Source organism: Humulus lupulus, chromosome 3 (assembly GCF_963169125.1).
Source record: "Humulus lupulus chromosome 3, drHumLupu1.1, whole genome shotgun sequence".
NCBI classification, from domain to species: domain Eukaryota; kingdom Viridiplantae; phylum Streptophyta; class Magnoliopsida; order Rosales; family Cannabaceae; genus Humulus; species Humulus lupulus.
Window position 1 is genome coordinate 243057070 of NC_084795.1, and position 18597 is coordinate 243075666.

The 18597-nt window shown below is 41.7% G+C and overlaps 1 long non-coding RNA gene across 1 annotated transcript; it reads left to right on the forward strand.

The window, feature by feature from the left end:
• The first annotated feature begins 13607 nt into the window (after positions 1-13607).
• LOC133821583 (uncharacterized) lies at positions 13608-14606 on the forward strand. The gene is made up of 3 exons (XR_009887686.1): positions 13608-13639; positions 13742-13949; positions 14447-14606. It is a non-coding gene; the product is annotated as an uncharacterized LOC133821583 (long non-coding RNA).
• Positions 14607-18597: the final 3991 nt, after the last annotated feature.

An 18597-nucleotide genomic window follows, 5' to 3' on the forward strand; every position in this document is an offset into this window, starting at 1 on the left:
CTCAGCCCGGAAACAAAGACCTGCGAGCTATGTTCACCGGAGGGAACTCTTCTGCTGGGGCTTCTGGGCCCATGGTGAAGAAACTCCGGGTGGCGAAGAAAGCCATTGGGACAACATCCAAGTCCCCTGCAAAGGGGAAAGACCAAACCCCAGCTGCCCAGGCCAAGGTACCTCCACCTCCTGCAGCAGTGGCGAAGATGCCCCCGCCCCCTCCACGAGCTTCCGCCTTTGTTCGGGATATGGATATGGAGCCTGGGACTTTGGCAACTGCAGTCCCCAAGGTGCGCATTCCGGTGGACCCCCAGACCTTGGAGAAGATTCTTGACGTCTTTCGGGGGACGGTGTACGAGACGACGACCTACACCGTTGACCACTACTACAACGCCACCGAAAGGGACCTGCGGGCAATCGAAACAAGGAGCCCGGAGAGCGTGATGGAGTCTTCACTGGGAATGGCTCTAACAGTAAGTTGGCTTTGCATTTTGTATTCTTTGGTTACCATGCATCGCACGTTCTCTTCTCTTTTTTTTTTCTAAGGCAGTTGCCTCTTTGTTTTGTAGGGTGCCTTGGTTCTTCACCGGAGCATATCCAGGTCCAAGGCTCACCTCGAGGATATGAGGGGTGAGCATCGGGCTATTTTGGCCGCCCAGCAGACTACCTTGGCCGCCCTGAAGACTGCCCAAAAGATGGAACAGGAGGCTAAGGATGCCTTGACGGCCGCGCGGGCTGAGCTGGACGCGTCCCACCCCAAGCTGCAAGAGGCCGAGGCTACCAAGGCCACCCTAGCTGCTGTAATGGCCGAACTCGAGGAGGCCAGGGATGCCTGGGCCGCGCTAGACTCTGCTAAAACCGAGGCCGAGGAGGCTAAGGCTGCCTTGGCAACGGAGAAGGTGGCTTCCGGCTCCGCCATGGGGATATGTTGTACCACTGCTGGGTCTTCAACCCGAATGGCGACTTCTCCTTTCTAGGAGAGGATGCTTGGGAGCTCTTCCAGGAGGAGTTTAAAGCTCGCCTTCAGCAGGAGGCGCCCTCTGAGACCGGGGAAACCTCCACAGCGGCCGAGCAGGAGGGCGAGACGGCGACCTCAACGGAGCAGCCCGGTGGAGCCTAGGGCCTTTTTTTTTTCTTTTTTGAACACATATTTTTTTTTGTAACTTTTGTATGAGTTTTTCTCACCTCGAGACAATTGGCTTTATCAATTTTTGCTTTTAATTGGTTTATATCCTCTTGCCTCTATGCACTTCGGTAATAGTCTTAGTTTGTTTTTCTTTTTGTTGGTGCTATGATTGATACTTTTATACTTTTCTAGGAAAAACATGTTAACCAATCTTGACCCAACTTCTAAGATAAGTCCTAGTTACTCCCCGGACATTGCCTTGAAAACTTAGTTCGCGTTAATTCTTGATATAATATCTCGTGCTCTTTAAGAAAAACAACGATCAATCAACTTGAATTAACTTCTAAGTTTTAGGACCTGGTTATGTCCAAGACGTTAGTTTGAAAACTTAGTTGGCTTTAATTTTTATCAATATCTCATGCTTTTTAAGAAAAACATCGATCAATCAATTTGAATTAACTTCTAAGTTTTAGGACCTAGTTTCATCCAAGGGGTTAATTTGAAAACTTAGTTGGCGTTAATTTTTATCAATATCTCGTGCTTTTTAAGAAAAACATCGATCAATCAATTTGAATTAACTTCTAAGTTTTAGGACCTGGTTTCATCCAAGGCGTTAATTTGAAAACTTAGTTGGCGTTAATTTTTATCAATATCTCGTGCTTTTTAAGAAAAACATCGATCAATCAATTTGAATCAACTTCTAAGTTTTGAAACGACCTGGTTACATCCAGGATAGGACTTAGTTCGCATTAATCCTTTATCAATATCTCGTGTTTTTTAAGAAAAACATCGATCAATCGATTTGAATCAACTTCTAAGCCTTTAAGGTGACCTGGTTTCATCCAGGGCGTTAATTTGAAAACTTAGTTGGCGTTAATTTTTATCAATATCTCGTGCTTTTTAAGAAAAACATCAATCAATCAATTTGAATCAACTTCTAAGTTTTGAAACGACCTGGTTACATCCAGGATAGGACTTAGTTCGCGTTAATCCTTTATCAATATCTCGTGTTTTTTAAGAAAAACATCGATCAATCGATTTGAATCAACTTCTAAGCCTTTAAGGTGACCTGGTTTCATCCAGGGCGTTAATTTGAAAACTTAGTTGGCGTTAATTTTTATCAATATCTCGTGCTTTTTAAGAAAAACATCAATCAATCAATTTGAATCAACTTCTAAGTTTTGAAACGACCTGGTTACATCCAGGATAGGACTTAGTTCGCGTTAATCCTTTATCAATATCTCGTGTTTTTTAAGAAAAACATCGATCAATCGATTTGAATCAACTTCTAAGCCTTTAAGGTGACCTAGTTTCATCCAGGGCGTTAATTTGAAAACTTAGTTGGCGTTAATTTTTATCAATATCTTGTGCTTTTTAAGAAAAACATCGATCAATCAATTTGAATCAACTTCTAAGTTTTGAAACGACCTGGTTACATCCAGGATAGGACTTAGTCCGCATTATTCCTTTATCAATATCTCGTGTTTTTTAAGAAAAACATCGATCAATCGATTTGAATCAACTTCTAAGCCTTTAAGGTGACCTGGTTATATCCAGACACCATATGCCCCCCAAGTAACTAGGAAAGGGTCTTTCGTGGTTACTTGAGATTACATCCGCAAATATACACAATAATAAACAAAGATTTAATTCTCATTGCTTAACAAAAAAAAAGTGGCCTTTAAGCCTTACAAGGGTGTTACTGATAATATTTCTTCAAATGGATGGCGTTCCAAGTTCGTGGAACTGCTTCTCCATTGAGCCGAGCTAATTTGTAAGTTCCTTCCTTTATGACCTCGGTGATTTGATATGGCCCTTCCCATTTCGGTCCCAATACTCCATCTTTGGGATCCTTACCAGCTAAGAAGACTCTCCTGAGGACCAGGTCGCCAATGCTAAAGGCGCGCTTTTTGACCTTTGAGTTGAAATAACGAGTGATTTTTTGCTGGTAATGCGTGAGCTGAAGCTGCAAATCTTCTCGTCTTTCATCAATCAGGTTGAGGGACGCGCAAAGTAGTTCGTGGTTGCGGTCCTGGTCATACGCCTGGACTCTGTGCGATGATACCTTAATCTCGACAGGGAGGACTGCCTCACTCCCAAAAGTCAGGGAGAAAGGAGTATGACCCGTAGGAGTCCGATGCGAGGTCCGGTATGCCCATAGTACCTGGGGGAGCTGTTCTGGCCAGACCCCCTTGGCTTTGTCTAGCCTCTTCTTAAGGCTCACCTTTAGCGTCTTATTGACAGCCTCGACATAGCCGTTTGCCTGGGGATAGGCCATGGAGGAAAAGCTTTTAACAATGCCGTACCTTTCACAAAATTTGGTGAAGAGGTCGCTGCCGAACTGAGTCCCATTGTCGGATACGATTTTCTTTGGTAGCCCGAACCGGAAGATAATGCTCTTGACCACAAAGTCGAGGACTTTCTTGGAAGTGATTGTTGCCAAAGGTTCTGCCTCAGCCCACTTTGTGAAGTAGTTGATAGCCACCACAGCATAGCGGACCCCACCCTTTCCAATAGGGAGGGCGCCAACCAGGTCGATTCCCCAAACCACAAAGGGCCACGGGGATGAGATCATCTTCAGCCCGACTAGGGGAGCTCGGGCAACTAAGGCGAATCGCTGGCACTTGTCACATTTCTTGATGTACGAGATAGAGTCCTTTGATAGAGTGGGCCAGCAATACCCTTGCCTTAAGACTTTTAGGGCCAAGCTTTGGCCCCCAGTGTGATCCCTGCAAAAACCCTCGTGCACTTCCTGCAAGATGGCCTTTGCCTCGCCTGGCAGAACACATCGTAAGAGGGGTAGGGAATGCCCATGTCGGTACAGCACCCCATCTACTATCGTATACCTTGGAGCCTAGTACAGTACCTGCCGTGTGTCATTACGCCCCTCGGGTAACTTTCCTTCGGTGAGATACTCAAGGAGTGGGTCATCCAGGTCGATCTGGCATCAATCATCTCGACCTCCGCCCTGACCTCTTCTATGCTTGGTTTCTCCAAGAACTCTACCGTTACTAACCCCAAAGCCTCCGTCTCCCCAGAGGCAGCGAGCTTGGCGAGGGTGTCTGGGTTAGCGTTCTGCTCTCGAGGTATTTGCTCGATTGAGCCTCGTTCAAATGCAGACAGTTCGACTTTTACCTTGGCCAGGTAAGCAGCCATCTTGGCTCCCCGTGCTTGATATTCACCTAACACCTGGTTTACCACGAGCTGGGAATCGCTGAAGCACTGAACAGAGCTGGCCTTCAGCTCCTGGGCTACCCTTAGCTCGGCCAGCAAAGCTTCGTATTCGGCCTCGTTGTTGGAGGCCTTGAATCCGAATCTCAGCGCCGAGTGGAATCTATGCCCTTCTGGGGATATCAAAATGATTCCAGCCCCGGAGCCATTCTCATTAGATGAGCCATCCACGAAGATCTTCCATGACGCCTGGGTCGAGGTGACCTGGGGTGACCCTTCCACAGGATCCTCCCTGAATCCTGTGCACTCTGCCACAAAATCGGCCAAGGCCTGACTCTTTATAGCAGTTCGTGGGGTGTACAAAATCTCAAACTGACTGAGCTCGATAGCCCATTTCAACAGGCGTCCCGATGCTTCAGGTTTTTGCAAAACCTGTCTTAAAGGTTGATCGGTCATGACGTGTATTGAGTGGGACTGAAAATACGGCCTGAGCTTTTGGGAGGCCGTGATAAGATAGAAGGCCAATTTTTCCATCAACGGGTATTGGGATTCGGCTCCGAGAAGTCTCTTGCTGATGTAATAGACCGGTTTCTGAACCTAGTCTTCTTCACGGACCAATACGACACTAGCTGCATCTTCTGTGACAGCTAGGTAAAGGTAAAGAGGCTCTCCTGCCTTTGGTTTGGACAATACGAGCGGCTCGGCCAGATGTGCCTTCAGGTCGAGGAAAGCACTCTTGCATTCCTCTGTCCATTCGAACTTCTTATTTCCTCAGAGCAGGTTGTAGAATGGCGGGCACTTGTCGGTGGATTTTGAAATAAACCGATTAAGGGCTGCCACCCTTCCTGTCAGGCCTTGAACGTCCTTACGCGACCTAGGTTAGGGAAGCTCGAGCAATGACCTGATCTTATCGGGGTTCGCCTTGATTCCTCTAGTGTTGACAATGAAACCCAGGAATTTTCCAGATGCGACCCCGAAAGTGCACTTCTGCGGGTTCAGCCTCATGCCGTACTCCCTTAGTATCTTGAAGCATTCCTCCAGGTCGGAAACATGGTTATCGGCAGTCTTTAACTTGACCAGCATGTCATCAACGTACACTTCCATGTTCTTCCCGATCTGGTTGGAAAACATTCTATTCACCAATCTCTGGTATGTAGCACCGGCGTTCTTCAGCCCGAACGGCATGACCTTGTAACAATAGACATTAGTTGGGGTCATGAAGCTGGTGTGCTCCTGGTCCGCCGGATTCATGGCGATCTGATTGTAGCCTGAGTACGCGTCCATAAAGGACATGAGCTCGTGCCCCACCGTGGCGTCCACCAATTGGTCGATCCTTGGCAAGGGAAAAAAATCTTTGGGGTAGGCTTTATTCAGATTGGAGAAGTCGATGCAGGTTCGCCATTTCCCATTGGGCTTCGGGACCAGCACAGGATTGGCGACCCAAACCGAAAACTTGGCTTCACGGATAAAGCCGCATTTCTTTAGTCGGGCTACTTCTTCTTCTAGGGCCTCAGCCTGAGTTGTTCCCAGGCGCCTCTGTTTCTGGGACTTTGCAGGAACGCTCTTATCCAAATGAAGGGTGTGCATGATGACATTTGGACTGATTCCCACCATGTCCTCGTGGGACCATGCGAACACATCCAGGTTCTCCTGCAGAAATCTAATCAGCTCCGCCTTCCTCTTGCCACAGAGGTTTTTCCCGAGCTTAACCATCCGTGAGGGATTTTGTGGATCGATATTTACTTCCTCGAGCTCTTCAATAGCTTGGAGCTCAGACTTATCCTCGCTTATTCGGGGGTTAATATCCTCACTTAGGATGATACTTTCCCCTTTGGCGCTCTGAGGTTTTTCAATCTCAGGATTAGGCAAAGGTTCCTGAGATTCCTCTTCTCCACCTTGGATGGCCATTGTTAACTGCCCGGGTTTCAATTTTCCCTTCATGGAAATGCTGTAGCACTCCCTGACAGTAAGCTGATCGCCACGGACCATGCATATCCCTGTGGAAGAAGGGAATTTCAGCGCGAGGTGGAGGACGGAGGTGATGGCTTCAAAAGCTATAAGTGTAGGTCGACCCAAAATGGCATTGTATGCGGCAGGACAGTCGATGACCACAAACTCAAGGAGTTTTGATACTATCCGAGGTCCCTCTCCTAAGGTGATCACCAGCTCAATCGTCCCTATAGCCGCTGATCCTTCTCCCGAGAAACCATAAAGCATCATGGAGGTCGCCTTCAGCTCGACGACAGCCAAACCCATCTTCTCCAACGTGGACTGGAATAGAAGGTTTACCGAGCTCCCATTATTGATCAACACTCTCCTAACCCTCCGATTAGCGAGTTGCACTGCTACGACCAGAGGGTCGTTATGAGGGAACTGAACGTGGCTGGCATCTTCTTCAGTAAAAATGATTGGTTGCCTCTCCAATCGCTGTTGCTTTGGCAGATGTTGCTCGAGGACGAACTCTACTCCATTATGAGCCTTGAGTTCGTTGACGTACCTCTTTTGGGCACCTCTGCTCCTGCCAGCCAAATGAGGACCCCCAGAGATTGTGGAGATCTCTCCTCTTATCACTGGAGGAGGGACGTCTTGATCTACCCGGGACCCGGGCTGACTGACCGGGGCTTCCGGAGCAGGTCGGCTTGCTGGAACCCTGTTTCGCGCATACTGAGCCAAGGGGCCGGCTCTGATGAGAGTCTCGATCTCGTCTTTTAGGTGTCTACAATCATCGGTATTGTGGCCAACGTTGTTGTGGAAATGACAAAACTTGGAGGTGTCTCGCTTCCCCTTCTGGTGCTTTAACAGCTCAGGTTTCTTCCAGGGGAGGCAAGCAGAGTTTGCTAGGAAGATGTTCTCCCTAGAGTGGGTGAGCTCCGTATAAGTCGCGTAGACCGGCTTAAATTTTTCCACGGACTTATTCTTCTTGGGGCCATGCGGGTTGCCCTCACCGTTCCCCTTTCTCTTGCCTCCACCAAACTAGTTATTCTTTGTAACGTTCTGGGTCACTGTCATGACCTCCGTTCCCACTCCAGCGGGCTACTTAGGGACCTGGCTGGTTCCTGCAGCTGAGGCTTGGGCCTCCTCCAAGTTGATCCACCCCTGGGCCCTATTTAGGAATTCTTTTACTGAGCTGACTCCCTTCCTTTGTATCTCATTCCAGAGTCCCCCTCTGATGAGGATTCCAGTCCTCAAAGCCATGAGCTTGGAGCTGTCATCTGCGTCTCTGGCCCGAGCAGCGACGTTCGCGAACCTGCTCAGGTAAGCCTTCAGAGGCTTATCGGGTTGTTGCCTCACGTTAGCCAGGGAGTCGACCTTGACGCGAGCAGCCTGGGAGGCTCGAAATGCTCTTTTGAAGTCAGCAGAGAAAGTTTTCCAGGAGCTAATTGACTGTTTCTTGCTTTGTTTGAACCACTGCCTGGCCGGCCTAGTCAGTGTGGAGGGAAATATTAAACACCTCAGCTCGGGGCCAATGTTGTGGGCCATCATCAAGGTATTGAACATACCCAGATGATCTGACGGATCTCCATCTTCGTTAAATTTGGAGAGGTGTGGCATACGGAAACCAGGCGGGTATGTCGTTGCTGCTATGCTGGGGGCGAAGAGCTCAAGCTCGTCCCCCGAATCATATTCGTCTTTTTCTTTCTCTGACAGGAGCTTCCTCATTAGCTCCTCCATCTGAGCCAGGCGCTCAAGGGTTTTTTCCTGATCTCCTTGGTTATTCCAAGGCTGTTCAACAGCTCCGGATCCATTGTATACGTTTGGTGGGTTATTGCCCCTCCTATCTTGAGATAGGTTATTTGGGACATTCCCGCCGTCACATACCTCGGACAGGTCTCCCCTTGAGCGATCATGGTTGCCACTTCCTACCGGGTCCCTCCTATGAGAGTTAAGGCGATCTCGTAGTTCGCCCTCGGGGTGGCTTGAGGACTTTGCGCCGAGCTTAGGCGTTGGCGCAGGTCTCCGCCAAAAAAGTCACTTCGGCGACTTCTGGTCCAGTAGCTTCCGTTAGAGAAGCTCGGAGCCCGCCTTTGGGGCTGAGGATTCGGGACTTCTCTGAGCGTCCTGACACGTTGGGAAGGTCCTGCGGAAGGCGGTTTTCTCCTGCTACTCCCATAAGCTGGAATATCTCGAACAGGCCGAGGGGGAGACGGATATCTTATCGGTGAAGGGGGATGCCTGACCGGGGATGCAATCCTGGTTCCGTCAGGGCGGATCAGGTTAGGTAGGGGCCTTTCGGCCCTGCCAACTTGCGGGCCTTGCGCCTGGCGATCTGAGCAGGGTGCAGGACGGCTGGCCGGGATAGGCTGTCGCTGTGAGCCCTCCCCAAATCTCCTTCTAGAATTCCCTCGAGCCCTCCTGGGCGCGCTTGAGGCTGGCAGTGAGTTGGGAGTTAAAGTTCAAACCGAGCGGCTATACTGTTGCTCGGTCCTGGGTAGTTCTTCGAAGATTGCCTCTTGGCGGTGCGATGAGGGAGTAGAGTTGGATGTCGGAGGTCTGGCCGAGCGGCTAGGCCTGGACCGATTACCCCGGCGGGACTTATGAGTCCCGCCTTGCCTCTTTCCGACGTCAGCGTCGGTTGTAAGAGGGGGTAGTTGGGCCAACACCTCCTTAATCTGCTGATTAGCTTTCGCCAGCTGACTCCTCAACTGAGCATTCTCCATCTCTACCGCCGTGTAAAAGTCCGGGTTTGGATCAGGTGGCCGGGGTGCCGAACTTCCAGTGTCATCCTGGCCTATTGGCTGCTTGCCCGGCCGCTGCTGAACTTCGAGGTTTGGCTCACCGGAGATGGCGGCATGATGGGCCTCCTGCCCATCATGTTGGTCCGCCTCGTTACCGTGTCTTGATCGAGTGATCACCATAGTTGGATATTTGCGATAGCACCAATCTAACAAGCGCTCAATGAAAGCACCAAACTATTGATGCGGTTCTTCTCCAACAAGTAATTAAGAAAATAAGAGAAAGGGATTAGTGCTGAGTAATGAACCGAAACAAATGAATGATCTTAAAATGAACTGATGACGCGAATACGTTTTTAGGTGGTTCAAAGGTTAAAATCCTTCTACTCCACCAGCCAATATTATTGGTATATTTCTGGTATTCTTTACAGGGTATTTCGTTACACAATAGAATCCAACCCTTTGCAACTCCCAGGGTCTCCATATTTATAGGAGAGGGCACCTTGGAGTTGGTAAAGGGGGGTCATCCCGTGACCCCCTTACCCATCATGTCACTTCTGTGACATTCATGATTAATTCCTAAAACCTGACAAATGAAGTGTGGTCTAATCAATAGGTAAGGGGGATAATGGGCCGCACGGCCCAACCCAGTCGTGGGTGCCTGAACACGCACGTTCATGCAGCGTGTCCGAGAATTCAGGGATATATCAGACACATGACGTCTGATATATACACATTTACATTGCGTGGTTGACTTTATAAAGGGTCACAGCTTCAAACTCCAGCCCGTGCCTCGGGCTGGATGCCTTCTTGACCCGCGGTCTTCATATTTTTGACTCGGCCCTTGAATAATCTTGATAAACCTTTGGCTACCTCGAGCTATAGAGGTGGGACCTGACAACAGCAGCTCCGGCCACGTGGTATCCAGGTGGCTGATATAATTATGCCATATCTCAACTCGCTAATAGCCCGTGGAAAATTAGGGCGTACAGGAATCAAGCGAGTCAAGCTTGGAATTGGGTTTGGAAGTGGCTCAAGGCTGAATTTCAGTCTGAGGTAAGAATTCCATGGATCTCTGAAGTTTAATTTCTGGTTTGGTTTAGGTTTTCTGAAGGGAGGTTTAAGTTTTATAAATGGTGGTTTAATTTTTGTGAAATTGAAGCCACTAGGTGTATTTTGGGTTTGAATGTGTATCTAGGCTTGTTGTTGATGTTTCTGAGTTGTTAGATGGTCTATATGGGGTTTTGGATTGAATTTGGGACTTATTTATGCATTGGTATTGATTTGGGAGTGTTTTGGCTCGGGAAAAACCCAGATTTATGGGTTCGCGTAGGGGCGCCGCGGCCCTGTTCTTCCGTGCCGCGGCGCTAGGATGCATCAGGGGAAGGGAACCTCTCTGGGAACCGCGGCCCCTATGGGTTAGTGCTGCGATGCTAGGCCATTTCTGGGCAGGGGAAAATTTTAGTTTTTAGGCTTTTGCCCAGGGGGCTCGGGGGACGTTTCCGCCACCTTGTGTGGGGATCCGAGAGGTCCTGAGAGCTCGGGATTGGTTTCGGGAGATGTTTTTAAATTGGTTAGTAATGAGAGTGCTATGTATGTGTGGTGACTAGGGTCTCAGTGAGGCTCAGGTTAGAGGACTGTGCTCGAGGGTTCAATGCTCAAGAAGCCCGGGACACAGGTAAGAAAGTTGTTGCACCCATAGAGCAGGGCGAGGCCCCATAGTTGTGTTGCAGGGCACAACCCTATATGATTATGTGTTGAGTGTAGCCCATTGATTATGTTAGTATATGTTTAAGTTATGTTTAATTATGTTGTTTATCCATATATGTGAATGATTGGCAAGAGAACGGTGAAGGCTGGGAACGGCAAGGGCCGGGAACGGCAAAGGCCGAGAACGGCAAGGGGCCGAGAGCACCGTCTAGCACGCGGAGTGCGAGTTGCCAAGGTAAGACCCTAAAGGATACCTAGGATATCCTTACGGTGTAGACCGCAACCCAGGGCCTAGTAAAGCGCTTAGGACGGCATGGCCGTATGTGTTTAGTCTGTTGGGAAATTTGTTAAATGCTGAGTGGTTCCTATGCGTATGCTATCTTTTTATGTGGAGTTTTCTTCACTACACCAAATACCCCTTTCCATAACACATGAATATAATACTAATAAAAAAGTATTATGCTAGAGTATTATTACTGATTTTCTAAATAAATAAAAAACACGGAGGGAGCGAAATTTTCTGGCGCCAAGTGAATTAATATAATGGCGCCTTTAGTCTCTTTTTACCCCCATTATTTTACTCATCATTCTCATTCTGTATCCTTTCAATCTTATAATATTATATCATATGTTTTCTTGGTTAACTCTTTTTTTCTCTTCTTGTTCCCCGTCTCTCTGCTTTCTTCCTTCTTCTGTTTCCTTTCCTTTCCTTTCCTTCTCCTTCTCCTTCTCCGTCGTAGTCTTGGTAGACTTCAAGCTCTGACGCTCTAGTCATGGAGCATGCGACACCCTTGGGGATTGGTTCAGAGTGCGACGTTGAGGAATCGCCAGGTATCATAGTTGTCTCATATCTGCAACTAATAAAGCTCTCAGATATGATGTGTTTCATGGAGTAGTTCATGTGAGTCTTTCTTGGATTTAGAAAGTGATTTTGTCATTTTTTTTTGTTTAGATTTTTTGGTACACGAGATGATTTGTTGTTCAGATTATTATATGCCCTTAACCTAATTTTACTGCAGATGATTTTCCATTATTGTTTTTCATGAGCATTCCAATTGCTTCAATATTTGTTTTTAACATTCAATTTCCCTCCCTTTTCTTCCCTTTTCTTCCCTTCTCTATCATAGTCTTTGTAGACTCCAAGCTTCGGCACTCCAGTCATGAAGCAGGCGGTACACTTGGGTTTTGTTCAGAGTGCGATATTGAGGATTAGCCTGTCATCACTGTTGTCTCATCTCTGTAGCGGGTAAAGTTCTACCAATTTTTGGCTTAGGTCTGGTTGTGTCATATGAAATTTATTTAGTTTATTGGTTAGGAATGGTTCTTATTTTTTCAGTTTTGGGGTTTCCATTTGAAGGGAAAATAAAATAAAACACAGATTTGGGTTTGAAGTAGACTCTATGGTTCTGAAGTAGACCAAAGTGTTGAATGGATTGGATTTGATTATGATATATTTTGCAGTAGTGTTTTTAATTCAGAACTAGCAAAACAAGCAAGTTGATGACCCTGTATAACCATATTTATTCTCTTTGCTTCTTAAAGCTTCGTCTTTTGTAGTTACTTTATTTTCGTAGGCCAAAGAGTTCATTGGATTGGATTTATTTATGTGTATTCTGTGCGCAAACTGTTGATATATGTTCTGAGGATCAATTTTGTGTTGTGTACTGTTTTGAGAGTTAGTTATATTTATTGGATTGAATCTATTGTTGTGTGTTGTTAGCATATGGGATATAGGATAGTAGTGGCTGTGGAATTATTTTGTAACTTTGAGAATTCTTTAGAATTCACTGGGAGGCTTAAGGGATCCTCGAAAAGTTAATCTTTGCTCAGTTTGATGTGAAACTTTTAGATAATCAAAGAAATCTTTTGTTAGAGCTTTTCAGTTTGTTTAATGGCAGAGGGCGAGGCAATGGCTTTTGAGTTGGGCATTTTCAAAGAATTGATCTCTTTTTGCTCCCAAATTCTCAATATTGCAATGGTTCTGAATCTCGATCATATGTCAAGTGGCACTTTTTGTTTTGATTTTATGTATAATGAATTGGTAGTTTATTTAACCTCTGCCATCATAATGATTTTATACCGTTAAAAGAGTATACTATTTTCAGTTCTAAGTTCTTACAAAAATCAACTTAAATTGAAAGAATGATCATTAATACTCCATGATAAAATTTATGTGTATATATCTTTACTTTTGCAGAACAATATATTCACAGCTAGATCAGCTTCTATCAGGGAGTAATTTTAAGTTCACAAGTTTATGGATTCAATTCAAGAGATGGAAGTCACACTTGGAAAAGCTATAATATTGGGACGATATTCAATATGCAAAGCGGTGTTATATCCTCCTTGGAAGGCATTGGGGGCATAACTTCAGGCTGAGGGCAACCACGATTCATCAATAACTAACGTAAGTTTTGCTATCTTGGTTGACACCTTTTGCCAAAACATGCTTTTCACTTTCAATTTTATGACAATTTTAATGTCTCTATGATGCAGGGAGGTTCTTCAGAAAGGCAAGAAGAAGATAGTTTTCTCAACATGAAACAAGCAATGTTCTGAGGGCACTAAGGACAGGTACATGAGAAAAAAAAAAGAAACTGTCTTATCATTCAGGGCATTGATTGATCTACCAAATCTAAGACTTTTTTTTATTGAAGTATGTGTTTGATCTTCTTATTTTGTTTAGTTTTATTATCTCTATTTATGATTTGCTTATTTCCATGTTCCAGCTTCACCATTCTTTCACCAACTAACCAATCCATATTTGTTCCAAGTCTGGCTTACTACAATCCCAGGTTTGTTTTACGTCTTTGAATATTATTAAATTTTTATAAAAATATTTACTTATAATAGTATGGTAGGACCTGTAGTAATTTGAGATTATTTTACATCTCTAAAGATAGTTTTTCTTCTTCTTTTCTTTTCAATTAAAGCTTCAGCTCAAGTGCACATTTTTCTTCTATATGAGGTATTATAATATGAACTCAGTCCAATTTTTTGCATATTATTTTCAATATATATAGTTTGTTATGGTTGATATTCTTATTCATTGCTCACTTTGTTTTGACAGGCTTTATGTACACTGAAAATATGAGACTGGAATTGTTTAGAATTCTATATTTCTAAAAGAAGCTCTTGATTCCCAATTATGATTTCAAATGATGATGATGATGATGATGTGGCACAGCTGCAAAAGAAAGCCTCTGTTTTGGAAGACTGACTGGAGTTTCATTAAATGCCCAGTTTCCACAAGTTTTATGCTCTACTAAATTCTTCAGGTGTGTTTAATTACTATTTACAGTTTGGGTTCACACTGGTAAATCACTTCTTATGTGTTTTTCTATATGTATTTTTCTCTCTAATGATCAGGAAACTATAAATTATCTAATATGAGGGTCTTGTAACATTTTCTTGGAATACTTTATAAGATATCCAAATTATGCAAGATTTGTTAATTGTTGTGGATTATAAAATGTGTTATATGTGCATATATAGCCTTATACTTTATAGCTTTTATGGCTTTCATCATTACACAGAAAAAGAAAAAAAAAAAGCATATAATATAATACATATCATTGTACTGTCTTCTTTTGGAGAAATACATTACATTTTTTCACTGTATTATGATTTTGAAAGTTTGAATTCCATGTCCACATGTTGCATTATGATTTTTATCTTCACTGTCTTTCTTATTTTGTTAGCAATTTCCTTTTCTTCTGTGTATGTTTTTTTGCTTCAAAAATAATAAAAAAAATTGTTCACTTTGTTTTGACAGGCCTTTTGTGTACTGAGAATCTAAGAGTGGAGTCATATGTGGATAGATTGTTCCAAAGAAATTATTCAGCAAATGGTGTGGTGTGCATAAGATACTTGAATCAGTTTTTATCATACACTGATTTATACCATCAACGATTGTGAATCTGACTTCCCTATTAGACTTGTGAGTACTATATTTAATGATCATTTTCATATTTATATGCACGTTTTTAATGCTAACAATCTTTAGTGTGAATTATCTGTAGGCGGTTAAGTGAAATATCTAATGTAAGTTCTTCCCTTGCATTTATCAAGGAGATGAAGTCTCTAAGGACCTTGTAAGTAACATGGTTTCAACACATTATTACACCCTTTCTAATAAATCATTCAAATTCAAACATATCTTTTTTCTTCTGTGATGTTCTGCTTTGAGATATATTCTAATAACTATTAAAAAAAACCTACAGAGTACTTAGGAACAGCAATATCACTGGTACAATTCCATCGAATAACGGAGAGCTCCAACAGTTACAAAAACTGTAAGTTAATTAAGAAACTTAAAACTACCCTACTTGCACTATTAACTTTTCATGTTCACTCATGAAGTTGCACTTTTTTTTACAGAGATTTGAGCTTTAACAAGTTAAATGGACAGATTCCAGACTCTCTTTTCAACATTAGCTCACTCTCTTATCTGTAATACATCTTTAGTTTTCTCTCTTGGGTTAACATGCTTGTACCATTTGGTTAACTCTTTCTGTCTAAAAAAAACTGTCATTTTTTTTTGCAATAACTAGGTTGGCAACAACTTTACAATGAATGGCTCAAACAACAGGTAATTTTCCTCAGTATTTTAGAATAGCTTCCTTCATTTTTGCTCTTATTTGTACTGCACTTAATAAATATGTTTCAAGTGTCTACTGCTTAAAACTTTTTTCTTGGATTTGTTGTTCAATATTATATAACCTCCTTCTTTTGTCTAAATTTATTCTTTGTTCCTTTCAGTCTTCTTCTTGTAACAAAAGCCACTTTTAACAACAGATGAACATAAGACTAATGGAAAAGTATTATAATAGATATGAATATATATATACTCAACTTTTTCTTGCTTGCTTTTATTTAATATCTAAAGTTTATAAACTCATATAAATTAGAGTGACAGAGAGATAGGGAGAAAGAAAAAAAGAGAAATCAGTATTCTTTCTTCTGTTGTTTTATTTTAGAGAGCTTGATTTGGTTAATTTTACAATTAAATCTCAATATCTTTGTTTTTTTTATATATTAGCTTCATTTGATAAGAATAAATATGTATGTTTTAATCAACAGAAAAGTGGTATTCATTTTCTTATTATTTTTTGTTTCAAAGTTGGATGAATGATTGAGATATAGTTACTTCATTTGCTTCAAGAATTATGGCTCAAATCATAATTCTTTTTATAATCTGCCTTGTGGGTCAGTCATAATTATTTTTCAGAAAATTTTGGTGAGAGTTTACGAATTCGTTCCATTCTGTGTTAGTTTGGGTGTTAGATTCACTGGTTGTTTACTTAGTTAAGAGATAGTTTTGGAAGCAATTAAATATGTGTATTTTAGATTATAGAATGCCAAAATAATGGTTGGTTGTCTGGATTGTTGTTATAAAGCTGCAATTTTACACATTATTACAATTTTAATATGTGATTTTGATAAATTGCTTAATGTTGTAATGTGAAAATTAATATTTGGTTTTACCACATACACTGTTATTGATACAGTTGATGTGATTGTAATTTCGAGGCATAAATAAAAAGGATGAGTTTGTGAGAAGAATTGCAGAAGCAGCAGAAAGTAAGTTCAATTCAATTTCATTTTTTGGTTTTAGATATGCAACACACATTTTATTGATTTTTCCTCTTTTTTATTTCTATTTAATGTGATAAACATTTCCAAGTCTATACTTACTCTACATTTATTCAATAAGACCAAATAAGAAAAGAAGAAGAAAGAAAAAAGTCTACTGTTCTTAAAGATTATATAAATCTGAAATCATCAATTGCTGAAGTCTATCTATTGGAAATGTTTACTTTTAAATGGAAGTTAATTTTATCGAGTGAGTTTAGTTTATGATCAAACATTAGTGTTGATCCTTCTATTTCTTTGAAACTCTTTTATGTGGTTTAATTTAAGGTCTATCCTCATAAAACTAATTGGTATTAATTATCTATATGGATCAATAATCAAATATCTTAGAAACTGATTCTCATTTGTGTCTATATATTATCTTGTGATTTGTCTTTGTCTTTGTCATAGAAGTGGACGCTACTTAGAGACCAAACAAATATATTATATATTTTTTTCATATATGTGTTAGTGTGAAGCTGCCACCTTGATTATGTAAATCTTTTAGGATATCAACGATAGTCTTTCAAAGTACTTTGTTTAATGGTAGAGACAATGGCTTTTGACATAGCAATTTTTTATTTTTTTTTAATTATTGCTCTCTTTTTTCTCAATAGATTTGATCCTTTGTCATCTAAGTTCTAACCAAAATTAACTTAAATTAAAAGAATGAGGACTGGTTTTCTTTAGGCTTAGATTTGTGCATTGTGAATTTGAGTAGACCGATTGTATTTCTATGTTTAGGCTATTAGTTTTGGGGTTAGAAGTCTGGAATCTGAATTTAACTAGATGGAGCTTTCGATTATCTCTCTATGTTTAGGCTAACAATTTTAGGTGCAACATCTTTAACCTGTTTAGAATCAGAATTGCATGGTTGGGCTACTTCATTTTGGTGCAACATCTTTGTTAGTAAAAAATAGTTCTGAAATTTTGAACATTTGGAGGGCTTATTACATGTGATTATTAAAGATAATTTACTGACACAGTTATGTAACAGGTGGTTTGTCAATAAACTGAAGTTTATGTTCATTGGTTGGCCCAAACAACTCTAGGTCCTATAGATAATATATGCTTTACTTGCATCAAACATGTCGTTCTTTAGGTGAATCTATTCCTGTTATTTTCTTGGATGTAATCATGTAACTGGTGAGTGTTCCCCTTTCTGAAACTGAGTTGGATGATATCTTGGTATATTTGTTGTTTTCAAATATCTGACTATATAGTTTCCTGAGTATATTTTTGGATTTGACATTTGATCTTGTTTGTGATTATATTTTATGGGTTTGAGATTATTTTAGTTTTAGTTTTTTTATCCTATTTTTGGATTTAAACTTTCGGTGTGTTGTGCTATAAAATCTTGAGCTTCTTGCAGTATTATTTGAGGTCAGGGGGATGTAAATTTGGAAAAGCGTGTAAATATAACCACACTAGAGGAAAGACTTCTGCGGCACCATTAGCACCAGTTCTAGAGTTTAGCTTTTAACCTTTCAACATATAAAAGCTGCAATAGTTGCTTGTGGTAAGAATTTCCATATTACATGCAATATCCAGAACATCTGCCATTTTTGTCAAGGTCTGCTGCTATTTTCCGGGTAAGTTATTATTGTACCAGAAATTCTACTCATTTCCATGCTTATTTAAAGGGTAGCGATGATACTAAGTTTTGAAGATTGGGAGTCTATTCAAAGATTTTAGTTTGCATTTGACATTAGTTGCTTCTGCTTGCAAACTCTGGTTTTATTAATGTACTTTATCATTTATATGACTTCAATCTATTACTTTTTTGCTTGAATGATCCTTTTTTTTTAAGAAAAAATTATTTGGTGGTTACTTTTTGATGGATGCAAAACTATGTGATAAGTTTGTCTAAAACAAGTAGGAGAACTATAAAGAAATAGCTTAAGAATCATGTTTCGGTGATGAAAATAGTAATCACCCTTTCCCTTGTCATATTTATTTTTATCATTTAAGTGATGTTTTTTTTCTTTTAAATATGTACTGGATACTTTTCTCCTAATGACTGTGAAACTGATTTATATTTCATGTGACACAGTGGGTTCTTCAATAGTACAATTTTTTTTAGCGATTCTCAAAGCTCGAAGAGATGCCGCAAAAGTGGCAGGCTTTCCTATCTTAAATTTAGGGAGTAAGCATGTTAGTAGTGACAAAGTTAGAGATAAAGTAAAAGATATACAAGATATGGAGACTGCTCTTAAAGAATTAATGGTAGTGTAATTACCTTTCTTTCGAACACTTACCTTTGTAACTGATTTGAGCTCTACAGGATCAAGC